Below are 22,729 nucleotides of genomic sequence, written 5' to 3'. Positions count from 1 at the left end.
CAATACTCGGCCGTTTGGCTGTTTCAGCTCAGAGTAACATTATAGTAGTTACACATGGCTGTTTCCATTCATAGCAATGTTGTAGTTATAAGACTTAGCATAACCTAGTTCATAATGTAACCGTTATCTTCAGTGAAAGCGTTAACGTTAGTTATGCTTGTCAATTAATACAATATGGAAATGATTGGTGCACGTATCTTCAGTGAAAGCGTTAACGTTAGTTAGGCTTGTCAATCAATACAATATGGAAATGAAACGTGTGTCCGTCTAAGAGAAAAATTAAAACAAGTCGTGGTTACTTACTTACTTTGACGAGTTGTCGTAGCTTCAGCCATCTTGAGGAGCTTGCGTCTGCGTAACTTGGCAACGTAACGTCACACAAGTTCAAGCCAAGTTCTCGACTATGGAGAGAAGTGCCGCGATTGGCGCAGGTCCATTCTCGTTCCACGGCTGGATTGGATACTGAGAATGGATTTGAAAGGCGAGGATTGGCCGACGAGACCCGAGCGGTCCTGCTCCAAGTAGCGCCAGCAGCCTACGGGCTGAAACACACCAAACGCCTTTTTTAAAACGGCAGACGCTTCAAAAACGCCTTGGCAAAGTGCGGCGGGCAAAACATTCGCAGGATCACCGGGCTGTTTTGCCCGGCGCCTAGGAAGCGGAGCTGCGTGCGCAACCTGCCTGGGCCGAGTGTGACATTGATGAGCGGTGCGCCTCCGCGCCTTGCGCTGGAAAGTTGAGAATAGTTCAACTTTTAAGCGCATCTAAAAAACGCTAGAAAGACGCAACGCGTGGCGGAGAAAAGGCGCACACGCAAGGCGCGCCGTACCATAGGAAACAATGCATTTGCTAGCGTCCCGTTTTTTAAAACGCGTTTGGTGTGTTTCGGCCCTACTTCTTCTCTGACCCGCAGCATCAGAAAAACAGGTAATGGCGGTGTTTGTGCAATCCCCCGACGTTGTTTGGTGATACATTAACCACAATATTAGCGCCGTTGAAAACATTACGTCGCAACTGGTCCGACGTTTCCTAAATAAATAAACAAACACAAAACTCCAAGCCTTGTCCAGCTGTTTACTGACGTCTGTCATGTTTAATGAAGAGAGAGGGGTAGAGAGATACAGGCAGGCAGGCAGACAGACAGACAGGCAGGCAGGCAGGCAAACAGGCAGGCAGAGAATTTAAAGGCAGTTTTACGGTTCTACAGATTAGACAAGTTCACTAGTTTTGTTTATTTTAAAATCGTAATTATTGAAATGAAAGGTAGGTCTTAAGTTGAGCTACATGACAGTCTGGTGAGGTATATTGTGGTATATTATTAGTGTAATGCTGCTCATGCTTCAACTCAGTCAGAAAACAGTAAAAACAAATGTGTGTGTAGGCTACTGTGTTGTCAGATTTACAGAGATAATGTAAGTCACTCTTGATCATTATGCACAACATTGATTTATCTCATTTACAAAATTTGCAGCATAATGCCAAGAAAAGAGAGACTCCATAAGCAGGACAGGGAACTGCAGCACGCAGCTCAGGGTAGCAGCTCTCTTTTATCTTGGATCAGGCCCTAGTAAAACAAATAAGGGAGAATCAGTAACCCTACCTGGTTCAGAGGAGCCCATCATGGATGAGGAAGGACAGACAGAGTGTAGGACTGAGTTATGTTCAGGAGATAATTTGAGTTAGTTTGTTAACAAAATAAATATTTAAGTTGAGAATATCCTACTGTGTTTTTTGATATTTATTTATTATTATTATTTTTAATTTCATTAATCATTTTGGCGATGGGTGCCCTTTTTTTTGGTTTGAGCACCTGCCCTCCAAAATGTCTGTGCACGTGCCTGCAAGTATGCAAACTTTGCAAAAATAAAAGGAATATGGTTTTGTTTTGCTTTTTCATTTCATTGCAGTTTGTTTTGTCTTTTTCCACAGGTCTGCAGACTTTAACACATTTAACACAATGCCACAATGAATGACTTCAGCATACAGAGATGTCCCACCTAATGACTGGCACCTATCTTCCTGCCATCACACAATACTTAATTTCTCACTTATACTTTCTTTTTTTTTTTAGAAAAGTATTGATGGCAAATCAATTTAAATAAACCGAGTATTTTCACATTCAAAATGAATTACTGACCAAGCATCGTATTCGGATTTTTATGTTAAAAAGTATTAGTTACATTGCATGAATTGACATATGAGGTAGATAAATGTAACAAGTGATTGATAACAAAGCTGAGTCACAGTGGACGTGAAACAAATAGCCTGAAAGGTAGAGGGGACAGAGTATCTATGCATACACACACACATACAACGCTGTTGAATCATCAACAAACCAACCAACCAAACAACACACCTGACCGTGGAACCAGTTCCCATTGAAAAAGCCATTGGCAAAACCTTCTAGTCGGACTGGTCAGACAAGTTCCAACGAGTTCTAACTAGCTCTGTGGAACACAATGGACCTGGCTCCAGTTCAAACATGTGCTACAACATGTGCAGAGGAACTGGAAGCACAGGAGCACTTACACCTCTGTCAAGTCCATCTCTGGTTTGTTTGGGGGAGAACACTGGGTAGTAAACACAGGTTTCCAATCTCCCTGGCACAGACCACTCCAGATGTGGTGATTAACTCTCGCCCTGTGTTTGTTCACTGAGGCCAGGAACCAGAGGAGTTAGCAATCATCTGGACTCAACGCTATTAGTTTCCAATCACTGATTTAGCTCTCCACATTCCTTGTTACTGCTACTAAATAAAAATGATGGATTGTTTTTCAATTTTAGTTTATTTAATATTTCAGTTAATTGTTAGCCCTCTCTGCCACTGTTTCTGGCAAGTGGTCACTCACTTGGGGGACAGAGAGAAATACAAAACACATCAAACAATACCACAGTAAGATTAGTAGTAGGCTATTTTTTAAATGTTCTAGCTTCGCTAGGTCCAATTATTCGGGCCAATACTCTGAATATTTTTCATTTTCAGACATGTTTCATGTCGTTTTTTGGCTACTCACACAATTCCCTCTAAACAAGTGCATGCGATTGATAAACATAAACCTGACATTTCATAAATGGAAAACTGGTGATGGTAAAATAGAAAGATCATGGTAAAACAACAGAAAACTCTAAACTGCTTAAGGGGTTCACATACTTTCAAGCAGCACTGTATATGCGGCAAGAGGGCCAACAGTCAGCAACCTCCTAGGCAGAGATACAGCAGTAGAGATGGGACTGGTGAAAAGAGTACAGCAGATTAAGTAAGCAGCAGACCACCAGGGCACGCTGAAAACTGACCCGGTGAGGATACACCTAAGAGAGTGTACACCACCAGAAGAGTCCCACTAACTCTCCTACCTACAGTCCAGGCAGAGCTACAACGTATGGAAGAACAGGGCGTGATTGTGAAAGTGATGCAACCAACGGACTGGTGCGCTGGAGTGGTGCGGCCCATGGTTCCGGTGATGAAGGCGTTAGGCGCAGTCAGAATCTACGGAGGAGACATTAGCTAAGCTAGCAGGATCCACTGTTTTCACTTCCCTTGATGCTGCCTCAGGCTTTTGGCAGATACCACTGCATGAAGCAAATAGGAGTCTTACAACTTTCATCACACCCTTCGGCAGGTACTGTTTCCCTTGATGCTGCCTCAGGCTTTTGGCAGATACCACTGCATGAAGCAAGTAGGAGTCTTACAACTTTTATCACACCCTTCGGCAGGTACTGTTTCGGAATTAACATCTGTTAGAGGGCCTGGAAGGCGTAGCCGTTTACATGAATGATGTGATTATACATGGCAAAGACATGGCGGCACACAACAGACACCTCCAGGGCACGCTTGAGAGGATGGAACAGGCGGGCCTCAAGCTGAACAAGGAAAGGTGTGTGTATGCACAACCAGAGCTGCGATTCCTGGGCCACATTGTGGACGCTAAAGGAATAAGAGCGTGACCCAAGCAAAGTATTGTAACAGCGTCAAATACCGGCACGCGTCAATTATCGGCCACATTCAGCATTGTCATGTTTACATTCACTCTTGTGATCAACTTCGGGCAACTATTTTGCTCCCACAAAAATATGGCATTTAAGCTTTACTTGTGAAAAAGATGAACTCTGTAGACCTATTTTAAACAAAGCGACAAATATTTAATTTGGTCTTAAAGTTGTACTGTCAGATTTGTTCTCTCCAAGATGAAGTTTAACTGTCATTTTAAACTGTCATTTCAAATGCTAACACAGCTAGCATGATTTAATGTAAGTATGGATGCTCACAGAGACCAAATCCGATTACTCTGGTCGTTTAGACCTATTTCAACATGAAAGGCACTCGTTGAGAAATTGGGCGGGAGAACAACGTGATTTGTCGAGGAAGGTCGCGTTCCGTAGTTGCGTTTACAGTTAAACTAAAACAAAGTTGAATTAGATAAAAATGTTGTATTTCCACGAACAATAGTACAATTACAATACTGTTATAATAACATAACATACATAATCATGCCATGTTTGTTTTGTGCGATAGATGGATAGATAGATAGATAGGTAGGTAGATGGATAGAGATATGAATGGGTGAATGGATGGATGGATGGATAGATAGATAGATAGATAGATAGATAGCTCACTCATTTAACATCTGGTAAACGTGATGTGAAAATACAGTATATGCATGGGCATATGACAGAAGTACAGAACAATATGGAAATAAAATGAGAAGACAATCATATGTAGACATCCTTTGTTTATTTGGTCCCTGCTGAGCACATAGTTAGGAGAATGACACAATAAAACATAATGAGTGTGAACGTCTGAAGCATATTTACTGTGACTATGAGACACATATCTCCTTAAGATTATGATGTGTTTACAAATATGTGTTTGCATACCAGTACAAATATTTTGAAGTAGTTTACACATTGCACTTTCAAAAATAACAGTATGAAAGAGTATAAAAGTGTACATTACAAGTTGGGTTATTTGAAGTTAAAGCATATACTACTTACAGTATAATTGCAAAGAAAGTATTTATAATTCATGATAGCACCTGTCATGAAATCATAACGGCTAATGTGAGCAGGTGTGTGTTGCTTTTGTGTGGGAGTGTTCAAATGTATCTACGGCTATCTGAGCTCTAGCTTCCTTGTTTGATTTCTCTAATTCTAAGCAGTGTAATTAGGATTATGTGATAATCTAAGTACCTAAGAAGGACACTTTTAATTTGGTCTCATCATTTTGGAGAAACACTTGCTTTAGTAGCACAGTCACACAGAGGGAGTCAGATGGATCAACAAATAAAACCAGACTGGTTCCAAGAAAGGCCAAATTTGTTAGTTAATCACAGTTTACAACCAGAGAAACACAAATGGTCAAAAAACTTTAACATTAGTTTTATAAGTACACCTCAGTGATGTGTGTGTGTGTCTGTATTCACCTCACAAGTCCTAGTCGTGTGTGTGTGTCTTTTCCCCTCACAAGTCCTAGTGGTGTGTGTGTGTGTGTGTGTGTGTGTGTGTGTGTGTGTGTGTGTGTGTGTGTGTGTGTGTGTGTGTGTGTGTCTCGTTTCTCTCCCCTGCATTTCTCTTTTGTTTGTTCTCTCTTGTGACTACGATAGTTTAGGCACGGTTCTTCAGCTCCCTGGACATCTGACACCACATGCAACAGTAACAACAGCAGGACAGGAGGAGATCGTTAACATCTGAACCCTGAAAAAGAGACGGGAGAGAGAGAGAGAGAGAGAGAGAGAGAGAGGACATGATTGGCATGTTGTAAACTTTCACCCAAAGTTTATAACATGCCATTTGTGTCAGGCTTGAACAGTCTCAACGGGTAACTCTTTTTCATAGGACCGCTTCCTGTCGATGGGTCATTTCATCTTATTTATAGGACCGCTTCCTGTCGATGGGTCATTTCATCTAATTTTCATAGGACCACTTGATGTTTGGTTGAGTGTATACTGCAAAGTGCACATGTTTGGTGGAATGCATACTGCAAAGTGCACATGTTTGGTTGAGTGCATACTACTGTCATTCTTACAGACGAATGTGTGACGTAGTCATGACTCGCAGTGAAAACACTACTTTAAGTGTAAACAGTCTTTTCAGTATCCCTAGTGGATTTTTATAACTGCCAATCGACAGTTTTATAACTGCCCAATTGAGCCAAATTGAACTCAAAGGGAGTACTTTACATGACTCTTTCATGTGCCTCAAGGGCAGACCATTAACCAAGACGAGTGACCAACCATCAGATTATGTTACTTATTATCTATCTTCACCTGGCAACTGTGTTTACTTGCCAATAGAGTATTTCTTTAGACTTCCTGGTTTTCACTGTGTTTGTATCCCCCCTCTGAATGAGCTGACTAATGCCACCAGGAAATTGAGTTTTCATCTGAAAACCACAATGTTTGTGTCAGATCATAAAAGCCTCAATAGGTAGCTGTCAACATCTCATCCCATTTTCATAGGATTGCCTCTTTTCCCCACATCGGCACACCACACCCATTCTAACCCTTTCCCAGGCCATTCCTGTCTGCATGTGTCTGATTCCCCTCAGTTCCCCTTGCTCTCTCCCTCTGAAACCTCCGGCAGCCTTACCTCGATGCCATGTTTCTCCCGGATGGACTTGCGCAGGCAGCAGCCGACAAATGGCCAGGCTATGTAGTCCAGCAAAGGCATTAAGAGGCACCAGCCATGCCTGGAGGCCGTCTGGCACTGCTGGCAGGGGAAGCACCACCACGCAAAGCAGACTGGAAGGACATAACGTGGATAAGAGGCACAAGAAGAAGGTCAGATGCATCCGTACCTTACAGTTCCCAAAGCATATTTTTGTTATTGCATGTCAGGTTCATATAGTCTGAGTTGTGTTCTAATTCGTGCACATACACTGTATATGAATGAGGAAGCCAGACGGAAAGAGGGTTCTGGGGAAGATTTTGTGATTTTTCAGGGAGGAGCAGGGAGGGCAAATATCACTCCATACACAGACTGTGTCCTGCCCGCCACACCCACCACAGCAGCTTTCCTGTTTACTTTAACCAGCTCTCCCTTTCAAATGCAATTTGCTGCCAAACTGCTCCTCTCTCTATCAAGGGCCCCTGACAACTCTCAGCCTCCAAAATCATACATTTTCCAGGGCTGCTGTTCAGCCTGGAAACCCCAGGGGTTTCAGGGGTTTCAGGAGTTTCCCCTTCTTTGCTACGCAACTGCTTTCTGTCTATCTATCAGGGAAAGGGGAAAACCAGCGCTTTAAGCAGCAGTCAGTTTTTGTCTTAAACTAGTGAGTTACCTCAAACGCATGCGAAAAACCTCTCCACGAAAGCGTTTCTTACAGTTTTGCAGGGTGTTCCATCCCATTTCACAAAACTACATATTGCATAACCTGGATGGTTAGTGGGAAAGATAGGTGTGTTTATCAGTCATTCATTATTTTTTTATTCATTTAAAGATGATACCAAAACTAGTTGCTCATTAAATCATACTTCAAAAAGTAGCAAATTATAGTGTTGTTTTAAATTATTGCCTGAGTATTGCTGCTCTGTACCCTGACAGTGCAATCATATTTTGACTTCCATCGCAGTTCCATGTTTAGATACATGTTGACAGGTCCAGTGAGGACAGTGTATGCATGTCTACATGGACTCTCTCTGGCACTCATCAGCACATCATGATCAATGCAATACCATTAGGGTGGGCAACAAACACTGCAGACTGAAGAGGGGACTGGAAGTAAGAATACTGCCAGCCATTAGAGAGGGCAAACACTGAATACATGGCTTCCTATATGAAATGAATTGACCAATTCTGGCCCGCCAGCGATTTTCTTTTGGCCCGTTAGATTATTCCGATCGTAGCCGAGTTTTTTTTTTCCCCTGTCGACAGGCTCACGAATTAGGCAAGCTGATGCTTAATAGAAATGAGAGAGAACACCAGGGCGGGCCGATGATTTGCATTCTTAATTTCATCAGTCGTCTTTAACTGAACTTCAAGCCGACAAAAGTCAAGGGTTTGGTCTCAGCATTGGTATGACACTGGCATTTTTCTATCTACAAAGCACAAGGGTCAAAAATATCAATGCTGAGACCAAACAAAATACTAATTTTCAAAATCAACTGTTTCAAAGATCTTTGGGATGGATAAACAACAAAAGGTAAATAGTAAATAGTATTTACAAAAGTGTAACCAATAAAAAAAAAGAAGCTTATTAACCCATTTCATTTTAAGACACTTGAAATATCTGAATAGCTTGTCACGTGAATAAGCCCATGGATAAGATAGGACAAGGCCTTTGACTGAACATTAGAGAATCAACATTTGGTCTAATCAGTTGCTGTAGGATGGCTACTACAGGCACGGAAGAGAACACTTCCTTCAATGTTACAACAGTGCAAGCATTTATTCGACATGTGTTTTAAATTAAATGCGCTGGTGTCTTGATTGCAACAAGCACCAGTTTTGATTCCACAACTTCATCTGGCTTTACCTCATTAAAAGTAATTTCTAATGTCTGCACTATGTGACATTAAGGAATGGCTAACTTGAAATAATTAAACAATAATTATTGTTTTAAGCAAAGTCAAGAAGGATAACCCAAAGCCTACCACAGGACAGGATTTTTGATGGATGTGAAAGAATCATGGAAACAGTACACAGACATGACAAAAGATCAGAACTCAGATGTACTGTTCTGAAGAAGGGGTAGACACTTACAGCTTTCAATGTCTGAAAAGCAGTCAAAGAGTTCAGTGCTCCAGGAGCCGGTGCTGTTGGTGGTGGTCGCTGTGGTTACCTGCTGTTGCACTGGCATGGTTCTAAGACAGCAAGAGAGGAAGGTTTCAAAATACAAAAAACTAGAGTTGACATCCACTAGAAAATGCAGCTTTGCGACATTAAACTCACTTGCGTCAGATATGTGTGTGTGTTTTGGGGGAGGGTTAGCACAATGTTTTTCACAGATGTCTATCATTCAGGCTAAGATGGCTGAGTTCGTAAAGGGTCTGGTTCTGAACGTGAGAATCTATGGTTTGTTTTACTCTGAGCCTCGCTGACAAAAACAAAAGAATGAAAGAAAAAAACTGGTCGCTGGTTTTTCCCCAAATAACTTATACTTGACTGTTATCTTGTTTCTTACCTCCCCCACCCCATTCCACCAGCCAGTCTAATTCATTACCTTTATAATAAAGAGTTTTGTACCATATTCAAGTCACATATCCCCCCTTATTTCTTGGTCTGAAATCCGGGAATTGTTCCTTGAGGGAGTCTCTTGCTACCCGTCGGACATTGCCGACGGCCAGGGTCAGTGCTTCTAGCTCAGAACTTCCAAAAGTCGTATAGAAGAATAGAATGAGTATTATTTCACCTACACTCCCTACTTTGACAGAGTAATGCAAACGAGGTCAGACAGGCAACCTAGGCTACGCATATTTCAAATTAAATGGGACATAAAATAAATGTATTGACAAAATTGAAAATGAGAAGTTAAGAAATGAGAAGGAAAACTGTTCGAAAGCATTACATTTTCTTAAATGGCAGTCTACAGGAAAAGCGTTTATTGCTGAAGAAAAACGTGAACGTGTGAAAGGATGAAAAAGATATAAACAGTTACACACTTAAACCGAGTTTGTTGGAATTCAGGGACATTTGCAACTTTTTTTTTTTTATTCCGAGGTCCAGAGAACCTTGTGTGAACAAAGAAAACCTTGGCCTAAATAAATAAGCAATAGAATATAAATGTGGAGAAGGTAAACCATCAGAAAGGTTTAATGTGGTCTTACCAGTTTTATCCTCGAGTAGCCTCCTCTTTGAAGAACTAATAATAATAATAATAATAATAATAACAGTGCAGGGTGTCCGCAGCAGTCCTTAATGTCAGAGCAGATCAGTCTTTTTAAGCGTGTGTTGGCGCAAAGAAGAATGTTGTAAATCCAGGCTGACAGGCTGACATACGGTAAAACGTTTTCATTGACTTCCTGCCAGGATAAATGTTTTGTTTGCTCCGACCTGACTGTGGGCGGTGCGATCCATGGGTTACATCAATCAACTGTGGCATCACAATATGGGGAGTGGAGCTAGGACTAAACAGAGCACATGCACGACTACGCCACCCTGGGAGTTTCGGCCAGGGAAATAGTTAAGGTCTAGGTGGAATTAAACTAGCCCACAAGGGGCACACAGGTTTGTGAACTGAGGAAGCTGGAGACGTGTTTCCATAAATAATAAATATGTTTTATTTAATACACAAATATAAAATACAAAAACACAAAGTGGTAACAGTAGGGGACAGACAAGGGACAACACATACACAACAGATGTAAACAACATAACACAGAATAAACACAAACACAACACAGAAACTGGACTGAGGCTTACCAGTCAGGCAGGGGTATTTAAGTAGCGGGGTATTACCTCCAGGAGGACACAGCAAACGTGCACTGCTCACACCAAATGCACACAAACCTAGTGAAAGGTGAATCCACACACATCAAATTATCTCAAAATCACACACACGGGAGATACTACCACCACTAGGGTGGGGGAGGATGGACTACCTTGGGCACAGCCAACTTGTTGCACAGCCAACAAAACATTGAACACAAAACAAAAAAGTAGCCACCTAAAGATGGATACAAATAAACAGAAAAGAAATACGAAACAACCAACAGCAACAATAACACACAGACGCAGCAAAACAGCAAAACAGCTAACAGCAAAACAGCAGCGGTGTCAAACCACCCAGGCCAATTCCAAGCATCCAAAGGCACGGAACGCAGGATGACACAGGCAGTGGCGACTATGCGTCCGCTGGCTGTACGTAGCGCACAACGAGCATATATATCCAACCCGGAGTGATACAGGAGTGATACAGGTGCAACAGCTAGAAACGAACACCCAACCAAATAAGGCTTAGCTACTACCACAAACTGGTGGACCTGAGCTTGATGCAACAGGTACCGTGGAGTATGAAGCATGCCCAGATGGCATCTTGTTGTTAATTTATAGGGGCTGGGCAGACTCGCAAAGTGTCACTTAATTACAGGTAAATTAAGAGGGACAGGGAGAAGCAAACAGATGGTGCAGTGACGTCAGATTTTACCCGCCCTGTTACACATGCATTAAGCAATACGGATCTTTCTACCACAACAATGAAGAAAAAGTCTAGTGCATGTGTTGCTTCAAACTCTTGCACCTACGGATACATGTTTTTAAAATGATAATAGCTATCTATTCATTCGAATACAATTTAACACTAAACTTACAACTATAGCCAGAAGCAATTGACGGATAGGCAACAAATTTAGTCCGTATCTTTTCAATACATGACTGGATTTGAACCCTGCTCCTGCAGTTTCCAGGTATTGGCTTGAGACAATGTGACTGTTCAAACACAGACAATACATGTTTCTAAACCTTTCCTGAACACCAGAGTGTTAGGGTGGCTTGAACGTTGGAACTTGTCTGACCAGTCCGACTAGAAGGTTTTGCCAATGGATTTTTCCATGGGACCTCGTTCCACAGTTGGGCGTGTTGGTTGGTTGGTTTGTTGATGATTCAACAGCGTTGTATGTGTGTCTGTGTGTGTATGCACAGATAGTCTGTCCCCTCTACCTTTCAGGCTATTTGTGACACTTCCACTGTGACTCATCCTTACTTGATTCATCTTTGTTATCAATCACTCATTGCATTTATCTACCTCATGTCAGTTTATGCAATGTACCTAACATGTTTTTACGTAAATCTGAATATGATGCTTGGCCAGTAATTCGTTTTTAATGTCTAAATACTTAAATTGATTCGCTATCAACACTCTTCTCCAGTTTAAAAATACTTTTTTTTGTAATCTAGTGTATCAGAAATAATGCGAATAGCAAATGTTCCTTGTGCAAAACATGTCGTGAAATACTAAGAAGGGGGGGTTGTGAGAACATTGTGACGTTGTGAGTTGTGAGCACGCTGGAACAAAGAAAGGGCGTAATCAATTTCTTGCAGAAGTGCTCTCGGTCACGTTATACCATCCCTCACGTAGACGTTGTGATACTTCATGTTGTCTTTATCTCAGTAACTCTGTATAAACAGAAACTGCCAATGAGATAATGAATCTGACTCTCACAGACTGCTTGCCACTCTGTGTGATTCTGATCCTTCTGCAGATTTCTTTTCTTAATCTACCTTTCTTCACCTGTGTACCTGTCATGTAATTTAGCTGACATTACCGTGAAAACATCAAAATTGGTTGAAACGTTTATCTTTATATTTTTACGGTGTTGGTTTAAAAAAAAAAACTTGATGTATATGTTAGAAATTAAGTATTGTGTGATGGCAGGAAGATAGGTGCCAGGCATTAGGTGGGACATCTCTGTATGCTGAAGTCATTCATATTGGCATTGTGTTAAAGTCTGAAGACCCGTGGAAAAAGACCAAACAAACTGCAAAGCCTTTTGTTTTAGAAGACTTTGTTTTGAATGCCATGATTGGGTTGTTAGTATGACAGGACAAGACATAACACAAGGTTAATGAAAAAGCTAAACAAAATCATATTCCTTTTATTTTTGCAAAGTTTGCATACTTGAATTAGACAAATCACTGACAAAGACATACAAACATCATACACACTAAAAATAGGCATATAGGGCAGTCTAGTGTTAGGGTGAACTGGTGACATTGATCACTTTGGATCCTATACGAGACACCACCTCCACACAAGCTTTCGCAATCGCTTATCCCCCCTAAGGGCAGGCTCAAAGCACGTAGTTATTTTAACTGCAGAGTGAATAGCCTCAGCAACAAGTGGGCATGCCAGTTGTGTCTATTTCTCTTTTACATAACCGTGCATCATCAAAATTAATTTCAAAATGTTACATAAGTTGTTGCCAAAAAAAACACAGTGGCGTGACTCGCACAAAATCTTATGAACAGATTAAACTTTACAACCTTTCCCCATTCCTTCTTCAGCTCACACAACACACAACACACGGCACAACACTCATGTCCAGCTACACACTTCCGTATTTTGACAGTCAACGTGATGACGTTTGTCATGGGGAGGTGTAGGGAGGGAAAGTTAAAAACATACGCTTGCGTTCCTACCGGAGAACAGTTTACACATGAAATTCCATTGACTGGATAAAATATAGACTATTAGTGAAGTTATCGAAAACAAATATCTTTCAACGGTTTTACAGTAATCATCTACTAACTGAACATTTCAAGCGATATTTTGTCTTTTACCATTTTGAAATCGCTCCTTTCATTTCATACACTGACTACAACTCTAGTCCCATGCCCCGCGGGCAAAGTTCAGGAGACAAGATACCAATGGCTGTGGTCGGAAAAAAATCAAATAAATAAAACACAATATGAATGTCAGTTATATTTCACATGAGACCATATCTACCTCAGACAGAAATGTATCCAGATATTTAGTACAAGAATGCACTTGCCACCACACTGTTCTTTAGATTACGGTTAGTTCATGTCACCATCTAGTGGTGGACATTATATACTTGAATAACGGCTATGATGCTGAAAAATAGGAAATTACCATGGAACAAAATATCATTGTAAATCAGTAATAATGTTTCTAGAAAAAGGTTCCATTAGTACTAAGGAACTAGATATGATTATCGAAATCTGTACAAAATTGCAACCATAAGGAACATGTGGCCTACCACTTAAGGTTGCATAACACACAGCTCCTGGAACCATAACACACCGCTCCTGGAACCATGATAGACAGCTCCTGGAACCATAACACACAGCTCCTGGAACCATGACACACAGCTCCTGGAACCATGATAGACAGCTCCTGGAACCATAACACACCGCTCCTGGAACCATGATAGACAGCTCCTGGAACCATAACACACAGCTCCTGGAACCATGACACACAGCTCCTGGAACCATAACACACCGCTCCTGGAACCATGATAGACAGCTCCTGGAACCATAACACACAGCTCCTGGAACCATGACACACAGCTCCTGGAACCATGACACACAGCTCCTGGAACCATGATAGACAGCTCTAGTGCCTTTAGCTCACATTTCTTGTCCCAAATCCAAGAATGCGCTGGCAGGGAAAACTACTATTCCACAGAATGATCTCTTACCTGTACTGTAGATAAGATGTGAAAGCCTTACTCATCGCCCCCTGCAATACAAATAACCATAAGTTACTGAGTAACGTGTTAAAATAGCAGTGTGGCATTGTGGAGTGTCTCAGCCGTTTGGACCAATGGGCCCCAGAGTTTGCAGTGTCATCCTGAACTCACGGCGAGAAAGCACACGTAAGAAGATGCATCCTGGCTTAAACAACATGGTATTCTTTATATTTGCTCATCATTTTAAGATTAAGGAAATAGTGCTTCATACTCACCTTTTAGTCTGAATCCACCTTTTAGGATATGCAAGCAACTGCTTCAGCAGAAAGCCCAGTTTGTTAGGGATCTTATTAACCAGGCCTTCCCTTCTGCATCCACTAATTGTTAAAACTCCAAGGATGTTGGACAGTTTCTGGACATCTGGATGAATCTACCGGTCTTACTCACCCAGTGCATGAGTGGATTCACCCAAGGTCTGTATTCACTTTTTCCTAGCCTCAGTCTCTGTAATGTGAATATTCAGACAGCAGTGTGTGTCTGTAGCCCATCTGAAGGATACACGTACACAGCCAGCACTTTGAAAGGAAAAAATAAAATACATGTTCTACTGCCCAGAGAAAACCATTACCTGAAGTGTACTATATTGTAAGGTGGTCTTCATGTAGATTGCTTTTGGTAGAGTGGTATTCATCCTGAAGTTTTGTAATACATCAAAGATGCAATTTTCAATCCATTTCTAATGGATGAAGCCTTGGCCTGGAGGAGGGGTCGTCAGGTGGTCCCCAACCTTCTTAGAGTGTTTCAACCCTTAACCACAACACTCTCCAGTTGGCGGGTCAGCAGTGCTGGGCTTGATGATGTCTGGTCTCAGGGTTGTGGACAGTACCGCCTCTGGGAAGTGGAGTTTCCTCCCCAGATCGACCTCCAAAACGCATCCCTGGGCTGACTGCAGGAGATTCTGCTTGGCTTGGCTTTGGACGGCTGGTCTCTGCCCCTCTTTTACAAAGGCGATGGTACTCAACAGTGGAAGCAGTAAGCCACACTTCAACAATGACTAATGGCTAATTGGATTTATACGTATATTACATGGCTACTTAACAAGGATACTGCCAGGGGTGAATTAACCCTGAATAATGAGTTAACATGATATATTAGCAGTAATACACTTCCTCCTAATGTAAACTGTTCCTTGCAACTCATGCATTGTTAAATAATTAGGGCAAATATCAGTAGAGACTAATATGTGCCTAGATGGTCATTGCACTGGATAGGGGACAGAAGAAATTGTAGTATCCATGGACGCATTGCTGCCCTCTGTGCTAGGCTGTTTCCCATACATGTATTAATATGGTTTTGCCTGCTCTGCAAACTCCATCATCCACTTTGGCACCGCTCCTCTAGGATCTTGCATCTTTTCCAGATTGTGCCCTGTCTACGTCTCAGACACAGCTGGTTCAGTGAACCACAAATTACACGCATGTTCCATCTGCTTCCAACACTGCGTACACATTAATTGCCTTGTGTAATATCGGTGCATTAATGCACTTATGTCAATGTGTTAACACTGAAGCGCGATGGTCTTGCTTTTTGTAATTCTTCACACTCTACTTCACAACCATAATGTAGACACTATTTAAGTGAGAGGCTAATATGAAACTGCAGTGGAGACCAGAAAGGAGGTCACCAAGTGCAAACCAGCCGATGCTCCACACCATCAAACACTATTCAAACACACGAGGTGCACTGCTACCGATGTTGTCTGTTTGAGTGCTGGAGAAGCTGCCATCAGAACCAACCAGCATAATGCACCTCTTAAGTGGCAGTGTGTTGGGTTGAAGTCAGGCAGTTCACACAGATTACTTACACAGCTTCCCTCCACAGGATGTCATGGGTTTGGACTTAAAAACATAGAATGAAAAGTACCATTTCAGCTGCGTCTGCTATCAAGAAGCTTCTAGACTGTTACTAACCCCATCTGATCTCTGACGAGGATCCCAAGGATGCATGTTAGCAAAAGCTACAGTGGAGTAAGCACATGAGACGATGTCGATGACAATGTCAAGCCAGACATTTTTTAATGCATCAATTCACATATTGTTCTTTAAATGAATATAGCACCACAGAATCAAACATCATCTCCATTTACAATGTAGCTGTAAAACCCTTTCAAGTACACGTAAGGAGTGATCCCAACCAAACATTTCAGATTTACCAGAGTGCGTCAGGACTCTGCCAAAAAAGAAGTTCTCCCAGTGTGCCATTGTATAAAGTCTTACGGTATCTAAAGGAATGGGTACGCAAGGTTAACAGAACACAGCTTTCAGATTAATAAAATGATTCTTACTTTACATTGTGCGCAAACCCTCGTTTTCATATCCCAACACAGGAATGGCCACAACATGACTTGAATACATCAGGTATGATGACCTTACAATTCTGTTGCTGATTTTCATTATCTTAATTTAATGTAATAAGTAAACGAATATTGTGGTAGTGTGTCTAAAACCAGTGGCACATTACTAGCACATTACTTTGACAAACTTTAAAGGGAAGCGAAAAGACATTTTGATAACGTATTGACCATAATATTAAATACTGTTATAAAGTTCTTTGACATTTATTTAAAATTCACATGTTTTCTTGCTAGAAACTAACGCTACTGAGATGGCCATCCCATAACAGAATATGACTCTTCTGCCTCCATGAGCACTGATCCCTGTGGTTCTAATCCAGCACCTTGGACAGCTCCCCTGCTATTCACTATGCAGAATATCCCCTGGAGTAGGAAAGACAATATTCCGTTTTGGGAATAGTGGCGTCAGTGGATAAAATACATATCAAGAGTTCCGTTGTGCAGAAGTAGAACCTGATCTCTCTTGTGTTTTACTAGTTTTGATGTTTCATATTGTAACGGGTACCACAGCGACGGCACCGAGCTGACAGATAGTATCCAGAAATGCAGGAAAAGAACTGAGGCAGGGCAACAGCGTCTCAATACTTTTGCGTTCTCGCAGTTTTTCTTGAACTTGAGAAAGAACGTTTACCACGAACGTCCAGGAGATCACTCCATGACTCCGCCCCCTGCTGGCATGGATGAAGTTTATTTTTCTTCAAAATAAAATGCATTCATAAAATCAATGAAAGCAGCATTATCAGAACAAAACACAATCACAAAAAACACAAAGATGACACTTTTGTGGACGTCAAATTATAATGGTAAGCCTTTTTAAATATACTACTTTTTTCAAAACTGATATGTGTGTGACCTTAATGAAATAAAACATAGACTATAGGTATATACAGATATTCATACATTGAATATCATAGCCAACAGTATATAAACCACCCTCTTACACCAATGTGTGTGTTTATTTGTTTTGTTCTTTTTTTTTCTGTTTCTTTTGTTTTTGTGGCAAATACTGCAACATAGTTCAGCTCAATGAGGCCCTGAAAGCTTACCGGTACAGAACATTTGAAAGAGGGCAGTAAGACTCTTTATAGACCATGAATGTCATATGGAGCACACCACTGTCCTCTCTGTAAGCCTCCATCACAGGTTCTTCTGATTAAGGTAAAGACTCAGACATGAAACTGCATTGCAAGATAATTTCAGCCAAACTTCAAAGTTACAGCCCCAGACATATAAAACCATACATCTGATGCTTTTTCCTTAGCAATTAATCTGAACTTAATGATTGTTCTAATGTTTGGTCCTACAAAAGGCGTTCGAGGCGTTTTATTATTCATTACCCTGTTTATGCCCATGTATTTGATGTCGATGTTCATAGAACACAGTGTATGAAATGCAATGGGGATGCGTTATGGATTGCTATACACTCAGAGTAGGTACTCTCTAATGCTGTTGACACAGTGAATGCATGCACATCTGAGGTGCTCTAAATAATGATAGATATTGTAAATAATAATAATAATACATCAAACATACATATAATTTTATTCTGATCTAGTACACACTTCACTGTACTCTACACTATTGGTTTTTCTTCTTCTTTTTCTACTACATGGTTTTATTGTGAGTTATATTACAGGCAGCCTAACGACTAGGTGACATGCATGAATACAAAACATACGATGCAAAATCAATGCAGTTGTACTATAAACTCAATGCAGGAATGGCAGCTAGAGGTTAGCAAAACCCTTTCAATGACTTTCAATGGCTGCTCCATCAGTCATAGCAAGAGGGCAGGAGTACAGACCAGCTGAAGGAGCGTAGAGGAAGAGCTTAGACATCTGGTACACGCGGCTGAAAGGAGTTTAGATAAGAAAGATGAGGTTTACTCAGTTGTGTCTAGGATGAGGTCCACCCTGCGGCCCCACGCATCGAAGTGCTTCAGGCGAGGAGGGTTCTCCTCACACTCCAGACCCAGAGCATCGATCTCCTGCACAATGCGCTCCCCAAACTTAGTCAAGTCCTCCTCCGCGTCCTGAGAAATAGAATTGCCACAAAAAGTAATTTTACTGTCCTGACCAGAGAATGGCCAAATATTTACCATATTGTCTTCATCACAGGTCGAAAAACATGTCCATTAGATTTGTTAAAAGTTCATCAGTATAACAACAGTGCAGAACAGTGACAGTATTAACAAACAAAGAAAAACCAGGAAAGTGGTGAAAACATTTAAACAGTCAAGCTAGAGCTATAATTGTAAAAACTACTCAAATGACTGACGGTCTGACCTACCCGTGAAGGTAAATGTCTCCGCAGGTAATTTCGCAATAAGGCATCTTCTAGGAAGGGGTTCTTTAGGAGATGCTTGTCTTGAAAAAACGTTCCTATGGATGAGCGTGAGAAGACAGGGCCTTCAGGCGACTCCACAGGCTGCTCACGTGAGTCCGTCCAGCTCTGCTGAACTCTACTGCTGCATGAGAGAGACCGACTCAATGGAACCAGACCCAGTTACTGGTGCTCACGACTTGTTGGCCAAGCCAAAGGAGGGCCATGAGATATTTTGGAGAAAGTCTGCAAAACAATGCAAAAGGGATAACACACACATTTACTCATATGCAGGGAAACCCTGATACGCAGTGAAGTCTTTGTCTATTACCTATGAGAGGCTACAGATCATCTTCAAATCACCTGGGGCAGGCCTGTTGTTCTACATGGCTGCAATGGAAGAGTTTAACTCTCTGTAGCATGTTCCAAAATTGCATATTTACGGTGAATATATTCTTGATTATGTTGTTGCTAAAGTGCTTTGTTTAATAGCAACCCTGACAGAACAAAAGGGGAAACAGGCATTAATAACCACCCATGGCGGAACTAAACTACTTTTTCAATGGACAATGCTGGTCTGTACTGAGGTCTGTTGATTATAAGATGGCCTAAGGGGGAAAACACCGTGAGCAGCATTGGTATGCTGTTCTACACAGGACACTAACCAGCACGGACATGATCAAAATAGAACATGCGGATTTCTCCGAGCAGCAATCAGAGCAAAGCAATGCATAGGTTACGGCAGTTGCGGTACCTTAAAAATCCACAGGGTGGCAGCAGAATTGCGTAGAAGCCCTAAAACTGATTTTGACCACCAAGTGGATACAAGTGGAGAGGTGTCTAGTTGACACTGACAGCAATATGGTTATGTAATGTGTATAGTGTGGAGTGTTCAGTATTGTATTGAAATAATACGGAAAATACTTTACACCAAACTGTTTACATGAAGATGTCACATGCATCTGCATTTTACAGTTGCAAAACATAAGCAGCACTAAGATGATGGTCAATTAGTAGTAGTTAAAGAAGCACTATTTCGATAGTTTAGATTTCTTTTCAGTATTTCAAAGTGAATGAGCTGTGGGAGCACAAGAACAGTGAGAGTCTAGCAGCGATTATCATAAACATACATGTATCGTAACCCGACCAACAAAAGTGACAAACAGTTAAAAACATTTATAGATCGAAAAATCTTTAATCAATCAATCTTACATATTTCAGTAGCGGTGGGTGTCTAGATTACGACTGGTAACTTGTTTTCGATTTTTTTTCGTTGTGTAGACCAACACGCAAAATTAGCTGATACAGGAGGTTGTACCCATTAACAGCCTTTCGTGATTTACCACAATGCTTTCAACATGAAGGAAGTGAATGTAGCTTGTTTCTCTTTTTCAGATCCCCTGAAAGAGTGAGCACAACACAGACTCTCAGAGTCTCTCAGAGACTCTCATGGTCAGAGTAGGCTACACCATTTTTTTGAGCATCCATCCCAGATACAAAAAAAAAACTCATTAAAGATTTAAAAACACAAAAAGAAGGGTTTTATTATTTATACCTTCGACTAGAAAGCAATTGAAGTCAGCTGCCTTACTGTAATGTTCTTTTGCGAATGTGTGTGTAACCCTGTGTCTACAGAGAGACTCTGGGTAGACACTATTATCAACGAAAATCTACAATATCTGTCACTAGGTTCACTCAGGGGTATCTTATCTCTAGGTTCGTTTAGGAGGACTGCAGTAGTGCTTAATTACATCAAGATATCCACCCAAACCCACAATAACAACAGCAAAAGTATGAAATGATATTTATAAAAGTATCAGTACATCATACGTAATTTCAGGATGAATGGGAAGAAAGATAAATGCTACTAATAACAGTGTGTAATATGCTAGTGTGTGTGTGTGTGTTATATTTCACTATATTGTAACGTGCCGGCATAGTCGCCCCATAATGCCGTGCGGCGGGCACATACTTTTCTCTATGTAATTTCTCTAGCGCTCAGGACCACTCACTTGGGAGACCGGACGGAGCAAGCATGCCGCGCTTTCTAGGCGAAGAACCACGCCCCCCGCCCCTAGAAGGACCACAAGCTGGAGAACGGGGAGCGTACAGCTGGCCGCTGCATCCGCTACGACCCGCCCTCTCAAGGGACCCAGAGCAGCGACCCACGATGGCAGAGGCACCCCGTCGGACCAACACCAAGCTGCCCCGCTATAATGGCGAGAACCCACTAGAGACATACCTGGTCCAAGTGCGGCTGGCAGCGAACTTGAACGGCTGGTCGGCGGAGGAAACGGGAGTCCAGGTGGCGCTGGCACTGGAGGGGAAGGCCCTACAGGTACTGGTCGACCTGCCCCCCGAAGAACATGCAAGTTGGCCCGCCATCGAAGCCGCCCAACAACGCAGATACGGGCGGAGAGTGTTCACCGATGACGCTCGAGATCAACTCGCCTCCAGGCACAGAGGTGACGTGGAAAGCCTGGGAGCGTTTGCGGCAGACCTCCGACTGTATGCACGGCGAGGTTACCCAACGTTCAACCAAAGCCAATAAGACGAGCTGGTGCTACAGGCGTTTGTGCGAGGTGTCCATCCGGTGCGATTGAGGGAGCACATTCGCCTGAGCACTCCTCGTTCGCTGGTGTCGGCCCTGGATGAGGCAGAGCGGGTTGAGCACATCTTATGTGCAACGGAAAACAGACACCGCATACGCCAGGTGGAGATGAGCGAGGATGAGGAAGAGTTGGAGCTGACACAACAAGCATCAGCTTAACCCCCCTTAACGCAGCTGGCGAGGGCCGAAGAGGGCCGCGACGAACGAAGGCTGCTACAGTGTAGAGGAGGGTGACACGGCGGGAGGGATGTCACCTTCAGTATCGACCACCTCCTTGACTGATGACCACCTGCGACTGAAGAAGAGTTGGAGCTGACACGACAAGCATCAGCTAACCCCCCTCAACGCAGCTGGCGAGGGCCGAAGAGGGCCACAAGGAACGAAGGCTGCTACAGGTGTGGAGAGCCTGGACACGTATCCAGGAACTGCCCGACTCCGGCGCCCCGTGCACATTTAAACTAGAGGAGGGTGACACGGCGGGAGGGATGTCACCTTCAATATCGACCACCTCCTTGATTCATGACCACCTGCGACTGGGGCGACTAGGTCAAACCAGAGGACTGTATGTGGACTGTGTGTTGGATGGAGCCCTGTGTCGCGCACTTACCGATACGGGCTCCACCATTTCACTAGTGCGACCTGGCATACTCCCCGGCACATTGACCGCGAGACCCCCAGGCTGGGAAGCGACGAAAATGCTCATCACCACCGTTACTGGTGAGCGTGCTGACCTGAACGGGAGGAAAGTGGTGCGTGTGAGGATTAACCAGGTGACAACCCACCACCAGTTCTGGTTGGCGAACATTCAGGACGAGTGTATCCTGGGTTTGGATTTGCTGGAGAAATGGGGGGCCATGGTGGATGTTTCCCAGGCACAGCTTCAACTGGGAGCGGACACTGTGTCTCTACAGGCAACGGAGAATTCTTGTCAGGCTCGGCAAGGATTCGCGACATCGCCAACACAAGCCGCGCCTCTAGTTCAGGAGCACAGAGCGAGTACTCCTGCACGGAGGCGCCATCGAAGACAGAAACAAACATAGCCTCATGTCCAGCGTGTTCTCTCGGACACTCAAACCACACCCCCAGCGCCCCCGACCTCCAGCCCACATCACAGCCAGCCGCCACCGAGTTGAGGCAAGCCACCCTCCGCCGAGACGAAACAAGCCCTACAGGAGATGTGTTTGCGCAGCTGTGAAGGGCTGGATGAACGTCAGTGCAGCCAGGTACGAGACCTACTCGACAGGTATGTCGACATTTTCGCTGCTAGGGATGAGGATTGTACCCGCACGAGTTTGGTGC

This window comes from Clupea harengus, chromosome 26 (genome assembly GCF_900700415.2).
Source record: "Clupea harengus chromosome 26, Ch_v2.0.2, whole genome shotgun sequence".
NCBI classification, from domain to species: Eukaryota; Metazoa; Chordata; class Actinopteri; order Clupeiformes; family Clupeidae; genus Clupea; species Clupea harengus.
This window is presented reverse-complemented; position numbering follows the sequence as displayed.